Below are 12,463 nucleotides of genomic sequence, written 5' to 3'. Positions count from 1 at the left end.
CTGCAGAAAGGCCAGAACATCCGGAATAGTAGCCCAGGATGGCCCCACCGCGTGGTTCAGGAACCAGTCCTCGAAAATACCCCAAACTGACGTAGGCTATGGAGGTAGAAGTTTTTCAGGACTGCAAAAGCGTAGTAATCACCTCCGAGTAACCCTTATTTCTCAATCTCCGTCTTTCAAAAGCCATGCCACTAGACAAAAGCGATCTACCTCTGTGAAATAAATGGGACCTTGTCGCAGCAGACTCAGGAACGGATGAAATCTCAGCGGGCCATCTACCGCCAGATTGAGAAGGTCCACAAACAGCGCCTCGGCCACTCTGGCGCGACGAGTATCACCTTGCCCGAATGAGACTCGAAGTGGCATAGAACCTTGCTGATCAACGGCCACGGTGGAAAGACATACAACAGAATGTCTTTTGGCCAGGGAAGTACCAGAGCGTCTACATCTTCCGCTCCTGGCTCTCTTTGATGACTGAAAAAATCGAGGAGCCATCGCAGGCCTGGACCATCGGTTTGCACAGGAGACTGAAAGCCTCGTCGGAGGTTCTCCCAGATCCAACTGGTCTCTCCCAGATCCAACTGGTGGCAGCTGAGAAAATCGGCCTGTGCATTGTCCACTCCAGCAATGTGAGAGGCTGCTATCCTGTACAGGTGCTGTTCCGCCCAGCTGATTAAAAGTTGAGCCTCAGTCGCCACCGGACGACTCCGAGTTCTGCCCTGACGATTGATGTAAGCCACCGTCGTCGCATTATCAGAGAGAATCCGCACTGATCTCCCCTCTACTAAGGGAAGGAGGGCCTGTAGCGCCAACTGAACCGCTCTGGTCTCCATCCGATTGATCGACCAAGAAGACTCTGACCTCGTCCACTGACCTGCACTGCCGTTCCTCGACAAACTTCTCCCCACCCGGAGAGGCTGGCATCGGTGGTTACCACTATCCAGGAGGGAATTTCCAAATCCACACCCCGTCGTAAATTGTCTGGACACGGCCACCAAAGAAGACTGGACCATGCCGAATCTGTCAGTGGGAGGAGAAGATGAAACTGTTCGAAGAGCGGATTCCACCAGGAGAGCAAGGCTGGACTGAAGAGGACGCATATGCGCAAAGGCCCAGGGCACCAGTTCGAGAGTGGAAGCCATCGAACCAAGGATCTACAACTAATCCCAGACCGTGGGACGAGGCATGGATCGCAAGGACTCCACCTGAGTGAGAAGCTTGGACAATTTTTCCTCGGTAAGGAAAACCTTTCCCAAGATCGTGTCGAACTGAGCACCCAAAAACTCCAAGGACTGGGAGGGAACCAGGTGACTCTTGTCGGGGTTGACCACCCAACCCAATGAGCTCAACATCTGTAGCACCCTCTGCACCGCTGCCCTGCAAAGGTGTTCTGACTTCGCTCGAATCAGACAATTGTCCAGGTAGGGGTATACCAAAATCTCCTCCTTTCGCAGGGCCGCTGCCACAACCATCATCACCTTGGTGAAGACTTTGGGTGCCGTCGCCAGACCGAACGGTAGTGTGCAAAATTGAAAATGATGCCCCAGGATCGCAAACTGCAGATATTTCTGATGATCCGGGCGTATAGGAATGTACAAGTAAGCTTCTGTCAGATCTAGAGATGCTAGGAATTCCCCTTTGTGTACAGATGCTATCACCGAACGAAGAGTTTCCATCCGAAAATGAGGCACCTTTAGAGTCCGATTGACTCTCTTTAAGTCGAGGTTGGGACGGAAAGTGCCCTCCTTCTTGGGCACCACGAAGTAGATGGAGTAGCGCCCTCGCCTGAGCTCTCCTGCGGGTATCGGAACTATGGCGCCTAGGTCCTGTAACCGCCGCAGAGTGTCCTGTACCACCCGACGTTTTTGATGGTACCCGCATGGGGAAACCATGTACCGCTCGTGATTCGGCCGAGCAAAATCTAACGCATAACCGTATTCTACTATACTGAGGACCCATCGATCTGAGGTTAAGTTGGTCCACTCTTCTAGAAAAAGGGATAGCCTCCCCCCTATTCTTGGGATGGAAGAGTGGACCAGCCTCACTTCATTGTGCTGACTTGGGACCCCCATGAGATTGTGGGGCTCCATCTCTGGCCGGCCGGCGCCTTCGAAAGGACTGATTCCAAGAAGATTGGCGGCCGGGACCCTGTTGAAAGGACAAACCGGCGGAACGTGAAGAGCGAAACTGGCGATTTCCCTGAAATCTCGCCCGTTGAGGAAAGGATCCTCAAAGGACTTTATTCTCCCCCATAGATTTTATTATGTCCTCCAATTGTTGCCCGAAAAGCAGCTTACCCTTGAAGGGTAAGGAACTCAGTTGAGCCTTAGAGGAAAACATCCGCAGCCCAGTGTTTAAGCCAGAGGAGCCTGCGGGCTGACACTGCCGAGATCATAGTCCTGCCAGAAGTCCGCAACAGATCATAAAGCGTGTCAGCACTGTAAGCTACCGCCACCTCCAGGCGCCCTGCTTGCACCTCTTCACTCGCAGATAGAGATGCTGTGGCTTGCAAATCGTGAACCCAGCGGAGACTGGTTCGCAGTGCGAAACTGCTGCACATAGGTGCCCGGACTCCTAGGGCCGAAACCTCAAAACTCTTTTTAAGCTGCAACTCCAATTTGCGATCCTGCAAATCCTTCAGGGCAGTGGCTCCTGTTACCGGGATGATGGTTTTCTTGGTCACTACCTAGACCGCGGGGTCCACCTTAGGGACCTTAAGGGGGTCCAGCGCTTCCTCCAGAAGCAGGTATAACTTGTTCATAGCCCGACTTACCTTTAAACCAAGGTCCAGAGTGTCCCACTCCTTAAACAAAAGATCCGTAACTGACATATGAAACGGAAAAGATCGAGCTGGACCCCTGAGGCCCACCATCACCGGATCCATAGCCCCAAACCGTGAGTCCTCCGGAGGAAACTCAATGCCCAGCTCCTCCAGAATGGCCAGGATAAGTGGGCCTAGCTCATCTCTTCTGAACAGGCGGACCACTTTGGGTTCATCGCCCTCCACTAAAGGCGAGTCTACTGGCTTGCCCGGCTGGAGCTGGTGATCCTGATCTGCATCCGGTCCCTCACCAGGGGCTTGTGGAGGAGACTTACCTTCATCGACCCTGTCCGTATCTGAACTGTCCACCTGTCAGGAAAAGGACCGGAGAGGACATTTGGCCTTGGGGGCTTCTATGCTTGTGGAATGATGAAGCTCCTGTTCCAGCCCCCAGCAACGGCAGGACCTCACGGCGTACCTTAGTACCCTGGCTCTTTGCTGCTTTTCATGCTTTGAAGATTTTATGCAGCAGCAAAACAAAATCGGAGGAGAACGAGGAAGAAGACTCATCCAAGCCCTTCCCCGTTCCTCCTCTGAGGAAGAGATCTGCGCTACCTGCAAGACGCCCCCCCCCCCCCCCCCCAGGGGCAGCAGGATGCGGCGAAAGAGGTGGCGGAGAGCTCCCCTCCCCCAGGGCAGCCTTCTCCTGCTCCCTGAACCTTTGCAGTAAGGCTTCAGTATCTTATAGAAACATAGAAATGACGGCAGAAGAAGACCAAACGGCCCATCCAGTCTGCCCAGCAAGCTTCACACATTTTTTTCTCATACTTATCTGTTTCTCTTAGCTCTTTGGTTCTATTTCCCTTCCACCCCCACCATTAATGTAGAGAGCAGTGATGGAGCTGCATCCAAGTGAAATATCAAGCTTGATTAGTTAGGGGTAGTAGGGGAAGTAACCGCCGCAATAAGCAAGCTACACCCATGCTTATTTGTTTTACCCAGACTATGTTATTCAGCCCTTATTGTTTGTTTTTCTTCTCCCCTGCCATTGAAGCAGAGAGCTATACTGGATATGCGTGAAGTATCAGTTTTTCTTCTCCCCTGCCGTTGAAGCAGAGAGCTATGCTGGATATGCGTGAAGTATCAGTTTTTCTTCTCCCCTGCCGTTGAAGCAGAGAGCTATGCTGGAAATGCATTGAAAGTGAAGTATCAGGCTTATTTGGTTTGGGGTAGTAACCCGCCGTAACAAGCCAGCTACTCCCCGCTTTGTGAGTGCGAATCCTTTTTTCTTCTCCCCTGCTGTTGAAGCAGGGAGCTATGCTTGATATGCGTGAAGTATCAGTTTTTCTTCTCCCCTGCCGTTGAAGCAGAGAGCTATGCTGGAAATGCATTGAAAGTGAAGTATCAGGCTTATTTGGTTTGGGGTAGTAACCGCCGTAACAAGCCAGCTACTCCCCGCTTTGTGAGTGCGAATCCTTTTTTCTTCTCCCCTGCTGTTGAAGCAGGGAGCTATGCTTGATATGCGTGAAGTATCAGTTTTCTTCTCCCCTGCCGTTGAAGCAGAGAGCTATGCTGGATATGCGTGAAGTATCAGTTTTTCTTCTCCCCTGCCGTTGAAGCAGAGAGCTGTGCTGGATATGCGTGAAGTATCAGTTTTTCTTCTCCCCTGCCATTGAAGCAGAGAGCTATGCTGGATATGCATTGAAAGTGAAGTATCAGGCTTATTTGGTTTGGGGTAGTAACCGCCGAAACAAACCAGCTACTCCCCGCTTTGTGAGTGCGAATCCTTTTTTCCACATTTCCTCTTGCTGTTGTAGCTTAGAGCGATGTTGGAGTCACAGTAACCATGTGTATGTTTATTGAATAAGGGTATTATCTCCAGGCAGTAGCCGTCATTTTGGCGAACCACCCACTCTTTATTGACGGCCTCTTGATTTTATGGATCTACAGTGTTTATCCCACGCCCCTTTGAAGTCCTTCACAGAAGAAAAGGGTCCTGAGGCTGCCGCAGCAATTTTGCCCTCCCAGGGTCCCTGCGTGCTCTAGAGCTGCTGTGATGCGATTTCGCCGGAATCAGCTTCCACGAAGAGCCTTCCCCTCCCGACAAGCACCCGGTACAAACTCCGGCCCACAGGCCGCACCATGCGACATGATCTCTGAGCTAAATTAGGATCTGGGCCCGAAAAAAGAACCAGCACGACCAAGACAAACCCCCGGGAGCTCGTACGATCTGAAAAGGATGGCGAAAATGGCGTCAGAAGGAAGGAGGGCCAAAAGAGAACTCTAGGCCAGCCCAGAAATTAAATAAATTACCTCAGCATTGTTTTGTCCTGTGTGCAGATCTTCCGAGGGTGAGTGAACCGGGCTCCCCGGTATCACCCTCAGCCGCGGGCAGTTACAGGACTCCCAACCCTCTGCTCCAGAGCCTCTGTTACCAGGAGGGATGGTCCCACCAGTACCTAACAACCACCTGGGAGGCTTAAAGAGAGATCTTCTCTCTCTCTTTTTTTTTTTTTTTTTACTAAATCCTTGTCCTTCCTAAGGAACGAATACCAACAAAACTAAAAACCTAACACTAAATCCAGACTAAAGGTTTTGCACCTCCACCATCTGCTGGAGACAGAGAAATACTGACAGACTCTAGGTGGCACCTCAGGGATATAGGACGGAGTCCGTTAAAACTTCTCTGTCTCCATCTGCTGGAGGGGAGGCAAAACCCAGGAGTCTGGACTGATCTGGGTACGTACAGGGAACGACATATATATATCTTAGTAACACTAAAGATATATTGCACAACCCCAATAGAATTTTTTTTACTACTTTCAAATACATTTTCCAATGAAAATGCTTTTATTATATTCCTTATAAATATATTGCACATTCTATTAGACCATCAACCCTATTAAAAACCATTCATTTTTCACATCCTACTTAAAAAAAAATCAGCACTCCCACATCATATTATAACAATGCTTTTCTATGCATGATAAGTCTCAATAACCTTTTTATGTTATTATGATAAACAACACCATTGAGCCACAACTTAAAGTTCTGTTTATGAGTTTTTCTTATAGATGCTTTTTTTTCTTCCCGACATAGGCCTAAGTTTCACCTAATAAAAAACTTCATCAGGAGAACATTATGAAAAGCTCATATAGGCATGTGAATACACACTGGCAGCACAAAAAAACCTTTCATTTGTTGATTATTACTATGTCTTTTAATGAAGAATCCAATATCACTGTTCAAGAAATAACATGTCAGATGGGTTTGATTCTTACCAGCGATTCTATCTTCCAAATGTAAAGTATCTCTTTTTTTTAAACCATAAAGTTCAAATGGTATATTAGCCCCGTGGCATTCCCCAGTGCTTTCCATTGCTCATTGCATTCACTCGGGTGGTCAAAGATTGTAGCACTTGTTGCCTCTGTTAATTCAAACATACCAATATTTCACTTCTTACTAAAAACTGTCTTAATTACTGTTTAAATTAAACATCTTTAACCCTTATATTCAGAATGTGGCTACAGCCCTTAGGGAGACACATTTATCCTTCTGCATTCAGATGAGCCATTTATAGAAATGAATGATATGTTTAAATCCCTCTCCTTACCTAAATACAAACATAACAAATGTTCTAAAAATATATTTCTCTATAAATTGTACAGTTTTATCCCCTGAATCTAGAAATTTCTTAGCATCCAGTCAGGTGAATCCAGAACAAGTGGGTTATGCACTCCTACCAGCAGATAGAGATGGAGCAAGCTGACATCACAGTACATATACCCCTGCAATGACCTCAGCCTGCCAGTATTCTCCGTCTCCAGCAGATGGTGGACATCTTATCTCCCCACTGGGGATTGCTTCAATTTTAAGAAGGAGAATTCAGGAAAGAAAATTGTCGCCTCGCTCTCCTACGGTGATACCAAATGGTCCCTGCCCCAGTTGAGATTTTCTGAGGTGATTTCCATTGTCCTTCAGAGGTGTGCCTTGGTCTGGTAGCTGGGTTTGCTGGCGTGGACTTAGCTGCTTGAGCAGCTGAAAGGCAGCAGGTGTAGGAAACAGAGTGCAGCAGTGACGGCACATGCTGTCTACCCCCATAGCCGGAGACCATCTCTATGATCAGCCAGATAAGGCTGAGCTCTGGTAAGTTTAAAAAAGAAATCATAAAAAAAAAATAAAGTAAATATACAGAGACTTAGTGGGAGATTTTACTGTGCAGGGTTTCCTCCCGTCCAGTCTCTGAGCTCGGCATGCCTTTCCGATGTTCATCTTGCTCTGTGGGAGGTGAGGGACGAGGGCAGCCTGGCGGGTTGAGCAGCCTCCTTAGGCTAGGCCCCCCCTCCGAGGCTTTTTGCTGTGCACAGTGTGGAAGTCTGCAGAGGCTTTTCGCGTGCTTTCTGAGGCTGCCCTCTACAGGCTTGTCAGTCCAGCATGTGTGTCTCGCTGTGCTTCCAGTTATGCACCCAGTTGTTGGGTGCACAGTAAAGCCTTGAATTCTGAACTCCCACATTCAGCGCTGCCTATTGGCCGCATGCTTACATAAGCACACAAGGGACTGTGCTTATGTTTTTTGTGCACCTTCATTTTGGCCACCTAGGTGAGTGCACTTCAGTGTTGGACGCATACATTTTTTTTGGGCACATAGTTGCGCGCATATATATTAAAAAAAAAAAAAAAGAAGCAAGACGCACGCCTCGGCTCGCCGCTCAGCACGTTGTCGGCTATTATGGCGCCTGGGCCTAAGAATCCTCAGCATTTCTCTGCACTGCTTGTCATATTTGGGTATCTCAGCCAGAAGTGCCTGCTGAATTGTGCCAGCACGGTTTGGAGGTTCAGGGTGAATTCTCTTCCTCTGATTTCACTAAGCCTGGTTCTTCCCAGCCAGATGTTGGTCTGGGTAAAAATTAGAGATGTGAATCGGAACCGGAATCGGTTCGGATTCCGATTCACATGTGGGTTTTTTTTCATCGGGCCCGATCGCGTTTTGTTTATCGGCTGCGCCCCAGCCGATAAACAAAAAAACCCTCCCCGACCCTTTAAAAGTAACCCCTTAGCTTCCCCCACTCTCCCGACCCCCCCCCCCAAAACATTTTACAGGTACCTGGTGGTCCAGTGGGGGTCCCGGGAGCGATCTCCCGCTCTGGGCCGTCCTCCCGCTCCGTCGGCTGCCACTAATCAAAATGGCGCCAATGGCCCTTTGCCCTTACCATGTGACAGGGTATCCGTGCCATTGGCTGGATCCTGTCACATGGTAGGAGCATTGGATGGCCGGCGCCATCTTGTGCTCCTACCATGTGACAGAGGGTGACCAATGGTACCGGTAGCCCCTGTGACATAATTATTATTATTATTTTTAATTTTTATATACCGGTGTTCCTGTATGACATACAAGTCACATCGCTTTACATTTAAACTGAGAACAACACGATCGCCTGGAGGCGGTTCATGGAACAAGGGATACAAACTGGGAAGTGGGAAACTATAATTTAGAAAATTATATACATAGTAAGGGCAAAGGCTATCAGCGCCATTTTGAATACTGGCAGGTGACCCCCGATTAAAGGAACGGAGGAATGGGCCGGCGCTGCTTCATTGTGCCGTCTTATTGGGGGTAAAGGCGTGCGATGCCCCCGAACGTTGAGGCTGTCTGCCACGAAAGGAGTGCGTCCAAGCCTGTGACCGAGATGCCTGTTGTCTCTGTGCGGAGGAAACACCCCTTCCCGCACGGAACCGTTGTTGATCACGAAAACGGCCTCTGAAATTCCCAAAAGTGCAAAACTGCTTGGGCTTGTCCTCGGGCAACTTGTAGACCTTATTGTCCCCCAAGTCCTTAATAAGCTTCTCCAGCTTGTCTCCGAACAACCATTTCCCCTTAAAGGGGAAGGAACCTAATCGGGACTTAGAGGAAGCATCCGCAGACCAGTGTCGAAGCCATAGCAAGCGCCTTGCGGATACCGCCGAGGACATAGTGTGGGCGTAAGTCCGAAGGAAATCATATAATGCGTCTGCAGTATATGCGACCACAGATTCCATGCGGTTCGCCTGCTCCGCCTCTTCAGGCGGTAGGTCCTGGGCCGTAAGCAATTGCTGTATCCAGCGAAGCGTAGCCCTCTGCATGAGGCTGCTACAGACTGCGGCCCGGACACCTAATGCAGAAACCTCAAAAATGCGCTTCAACAAAACCTCCAGCTTCCTATCCTGGAGATCCTTAAGCGCTGCTCCCCCCGTCACGGGAATAGTAGTATGTTTAATGACGGCCATGACCGCTGAGTCCACTTTGAGTAGCTTGAGAAGATCTAATGACTCAGCCGGGAGGGGGTACAGCTTCTCCATAGCCCTGCTAACTCTTAATGAGGCCTCTGGAAAATCCCATTCCCTAGATACTATCTGAAATAATTTTGGATGAAATGGGAAGGTCTGAGGGGGTCCCTTAAGTCCCGCCAAAACAAAATCTCCCGGGGAAACATCTGTTTCCAGCGGGGGGCCGGAATCTCAAGCTCTTTCAAGACCTGCGGGATTAAGGGATCCAGCTCGTCCTTACCAAATAAACAGAGGATCTGAGGGTCATCCCCTTCAACCGGGACATTTTCCTCTAAATCACCCCCTACATCCTGAATCAAGGGGTCTGGGAACAGAACAGCTGGCTCTGCATCCCCCGGATTTACTGGCGGCCGAGGACAACGAACCCCTGTATTCCCAGTGCCTGCAGCAGACTTTGAGACTTTAGGGGGGAGAGGGACCCGTATCCTCCCAGCCAGCCTCTGCCTCAAGGAAGGCTTGATGCATCAGCAGAACAAACCGCGAAGAAAATGGAACTTGCCTTTTTAAAGCTGTCTCCATGGGTCTGGGGGGAGGGGGGGTTTATGCGCTGCGAAATTGCGATCTCGTTGTGGACTGAGGGCCAGAGAAGAATCAGGTGGGAAATCCCCTCCATCCAGCGCTGCATCCTCGCTGCTCAGCATGGGCAAGATGGCTGCCACTCCCTCTTCGAGTGGGGGCAGGGCCGGCCTCTGCCCGCGAGCCGACAGCACTCTCCGTGTTTTGCGCTTCTCCCCGCAGGCCGTGCAGGCCAACGCTGCTAGAGCAGGGAAAAAGAAAAGCGCGCGAAAACAGCAGAGCTTTGACTGAGGTAAAATAAAAACGCGCCAGGTGACCAGGCCACCCCCTCCGGAGTCCCGGAACCCTAGCGTGGCAGGCCGGGGCCACCGAAGCGATCAAACAGCCTGCCACCAAAAGGACTTACTGTATGCTTTTTTGTATTTATTTATTTTTTTTATAAAAGTAAAATCTGATCCCCGCTTCTTTCCTGTGATAGTTGAGCCCCCTTCAGAGGTGAAACACCCCTGGAATATACATACAGGGGGGAGAGTGACCGGCCCACCAGTGAATACTCCCCCTGGTCCCAAGGGATCACTATCTCCAGGAAATAGGCCTTAGGGCACTGCCCTGCCAAGAATCAGAACTTCACCCAGCGCATGTGAAAAGAAAGGACAGAAACCAAACCTATCTGCTGATCTAACTACCTTAAACCAAAAGAAATTGATCTAGTCAAAGGTCAGCAAAAAGTCAAACCTGAATAACCAAACTTAAATTTAGAAAAGATCAGGGCCGCAGGTTATGCCTCTCAATCTGCTGGAGTCAGAGATATACTGGGGGATCGCAGGTGGCACACCAGTATATCTAGGGGGTGCTTTTCAGCTTTTCTCTGACTCCATCAGCTGGACGGGAGGCATAACCCAGCAGTCTGGACTGATCCTGGTACGTACAGGGAAAAGGAGATTATCAGGTAAGTAGTAATTTCTCATTTTTGTTGTCACCTTACCTTTCAAAAGCACGCACGTCTTTTAAACTCCAAACATGCCGTTTTCAAATACAGCACGTTTGCAGAAGAATCCAATGGCATACTAACAAACCCTGAACATCCTGGTTACAAAGCCTAAACTGTTGAACTTCACAGCTTTATTGAAATGCCTTCTGTCATAGACACCCTAGTCACAATGTAAATATCAATGTGCATCTCTGTGCTTTTCTATCGTGAATGAAACAGCCAACATCCACCTAAAATGTCTGTCATTATATGAAAGAAAAATTTACAAGCAGAACTTTAAGTTGTTGCTCAATGGTGGTGTTTATTCTAATAACATGAAAGAGGATTATTAAGAATTATTATACATAAAAGAGCATTGCTGTCATAATATGATGCGGGGGTGCAGATTTTTTAAGTGGGATGTGATATGATTGGTATGACTGAAGTATGAATGTTTTTTAATAGGGGTGATGGTCTAATAGCATGTACAATATATTTATACATGAAGGTCGATATATAAAAAAAAAAAGTTCAAAATAAATAAATTTATAAGGAATTTAATAAAAGCATTTTCATTGGAAAATATATTTGAAAGTTGTGAAAAAAATCTATTGGGGTTACGCAATATAGGCCGGATTTTCAAAGGGGTACGCGCGTAAATGGGCTTATGCGAGCCTGGCCTATTTTCAAAAGGCCCGGCGATGCGCATAAAGCCCCGGGACGCATGTAAGTCCTGGGGCTTTACTAAAGGAGTGGAGCGTGGGCGGGGTGGGGGCAGGGTCAGAGGATCCTGGCACAGCGGCCATTTGCCGCTGTGTGGGGGATCGCGCGCCGGCAGTTGGCCAGCGTGCGCAACTTCCTTCAGCCCCAGGGCTGAAGTAAGTTTTAAAACAAGAAAAAAAAAAAGAAAAGGGTAGGGGGGAAAGGGCAGGGGAGGTAGGGGAAGGTGGGGTGGAGGGATAGGGAAGTTCCCTCCGAGGCCGCTCCATTTTTGGAGCAGCCTCGGAAGGAACAGGGGAAGGCAGCGCGGCTCGGCGCGCACAAGGTGCACAATTGTGCACCCCCTTGCACGCACCGATCCCCAATTGTATAACTGCGCACATGTGTGCGCGCCGGGAAGCACGCGCACCTTTTAAAATCTGCCCCTATATCTTTAGTGTTACTGTGTAATCTTTTGCGCATAAATCTGGAAATTTGATAGGTGCCAGTGTGGTTTGTTTTGCTATATACATATCTATATATCGATATATATATTCAGTTGAAAGGCATTTTAGATAATATCAATGAGAGGTCTTGAAGAGGAAAAAGGAAACAGTTCAAAAAGAAGTTCAGCAAATTTGAATATATCCATTCTTCAAATAAGCAATCAGGATACAGTAGTCTGATTTTTTTCCTATTCTGCAAAAAGCCTTCCAGCTGCACAGGATCACAAAACACATACCTATTCCCTTGAACTTAATTAAACACCTACAGGGAAATTACAAAAGAAATGTAGCCTCAAGGGCAAGTACTCTGTTTTTTCAAAAGAAACACTTTACGTCTAGATTGATTCTCCCTCACTACATCCAGGAATATTGCAAGTTTTTAACCTAGGAAACATATCTTTAAGGCAAAAAAAAAAAAAGTCTTAATGTCATCTGCTTATCAGCTTCAGAATTAAATGAGGCTAATAAAGTAGCTCTATCATTTACCACATAGTGAGATTGTTTCAAAATTTCTGAAATACTCAATTCTGGTTCAAAGGGTCACTCCTTCGTTCCTACCTTCAGGAAGAATTTTACTACCGCCAGAGAATAGATAATAAACATTAGAAAAAGTAGGTAAATGATTTTTAGGAAGCTTCAAAAATTCAAAATAAAATGTTTGCAACATCTCTAAAAGTGGAATCAACA

At 48.1% G+C, this 12,463-nt stretch overlaps 1 long non-coding RNA gene across 1 annotated transcript in view; it reads right to left on the bottom strand.

The window, feature by feature from the left end:
* LOC115097862 overlaps positions 1-10,927 on the bottom strand; it is a 68,063-nt gene extending 57,136 nt beyond the window's left edge. The window contains exons 1-2 of the long non-coding RNA XR_003858350.1: positions 10,587-10,927; positions 6,043-6,188 (exon numbers count right to left, since the gene is read on the bottom strand). This is a non-coding gene — a long non-coding RNA (uncharacterized LOC115097862). The remainder of the gene's footprint in view (positions 1-6,042; positions 6,189-10,586) is intronic.
* Positions 10,928-12,463: the final 1,536 nt, after the last annotated feature.

The sequence above is a fragment of the Rhinatrema bivittatum genome, chromosome 8 (genome assembly GCF_901001135.1).
Source record: "Rhinatrema bivittatum chromosome 8, aRhiBiv1.1, whole genome shotgun sequence".
Lineage (NCBI taxonomy): Eukaryota > Metazoa > Chordata > Amphibia > Gymnophiona > Rhinatrematidae > Rhinatrema > Rhinatrema bivittatum.
Note: the sequence above shows the minus strand (reverse complement) of the source record. Positions and strands in the feature narration are given on the sequence as shown.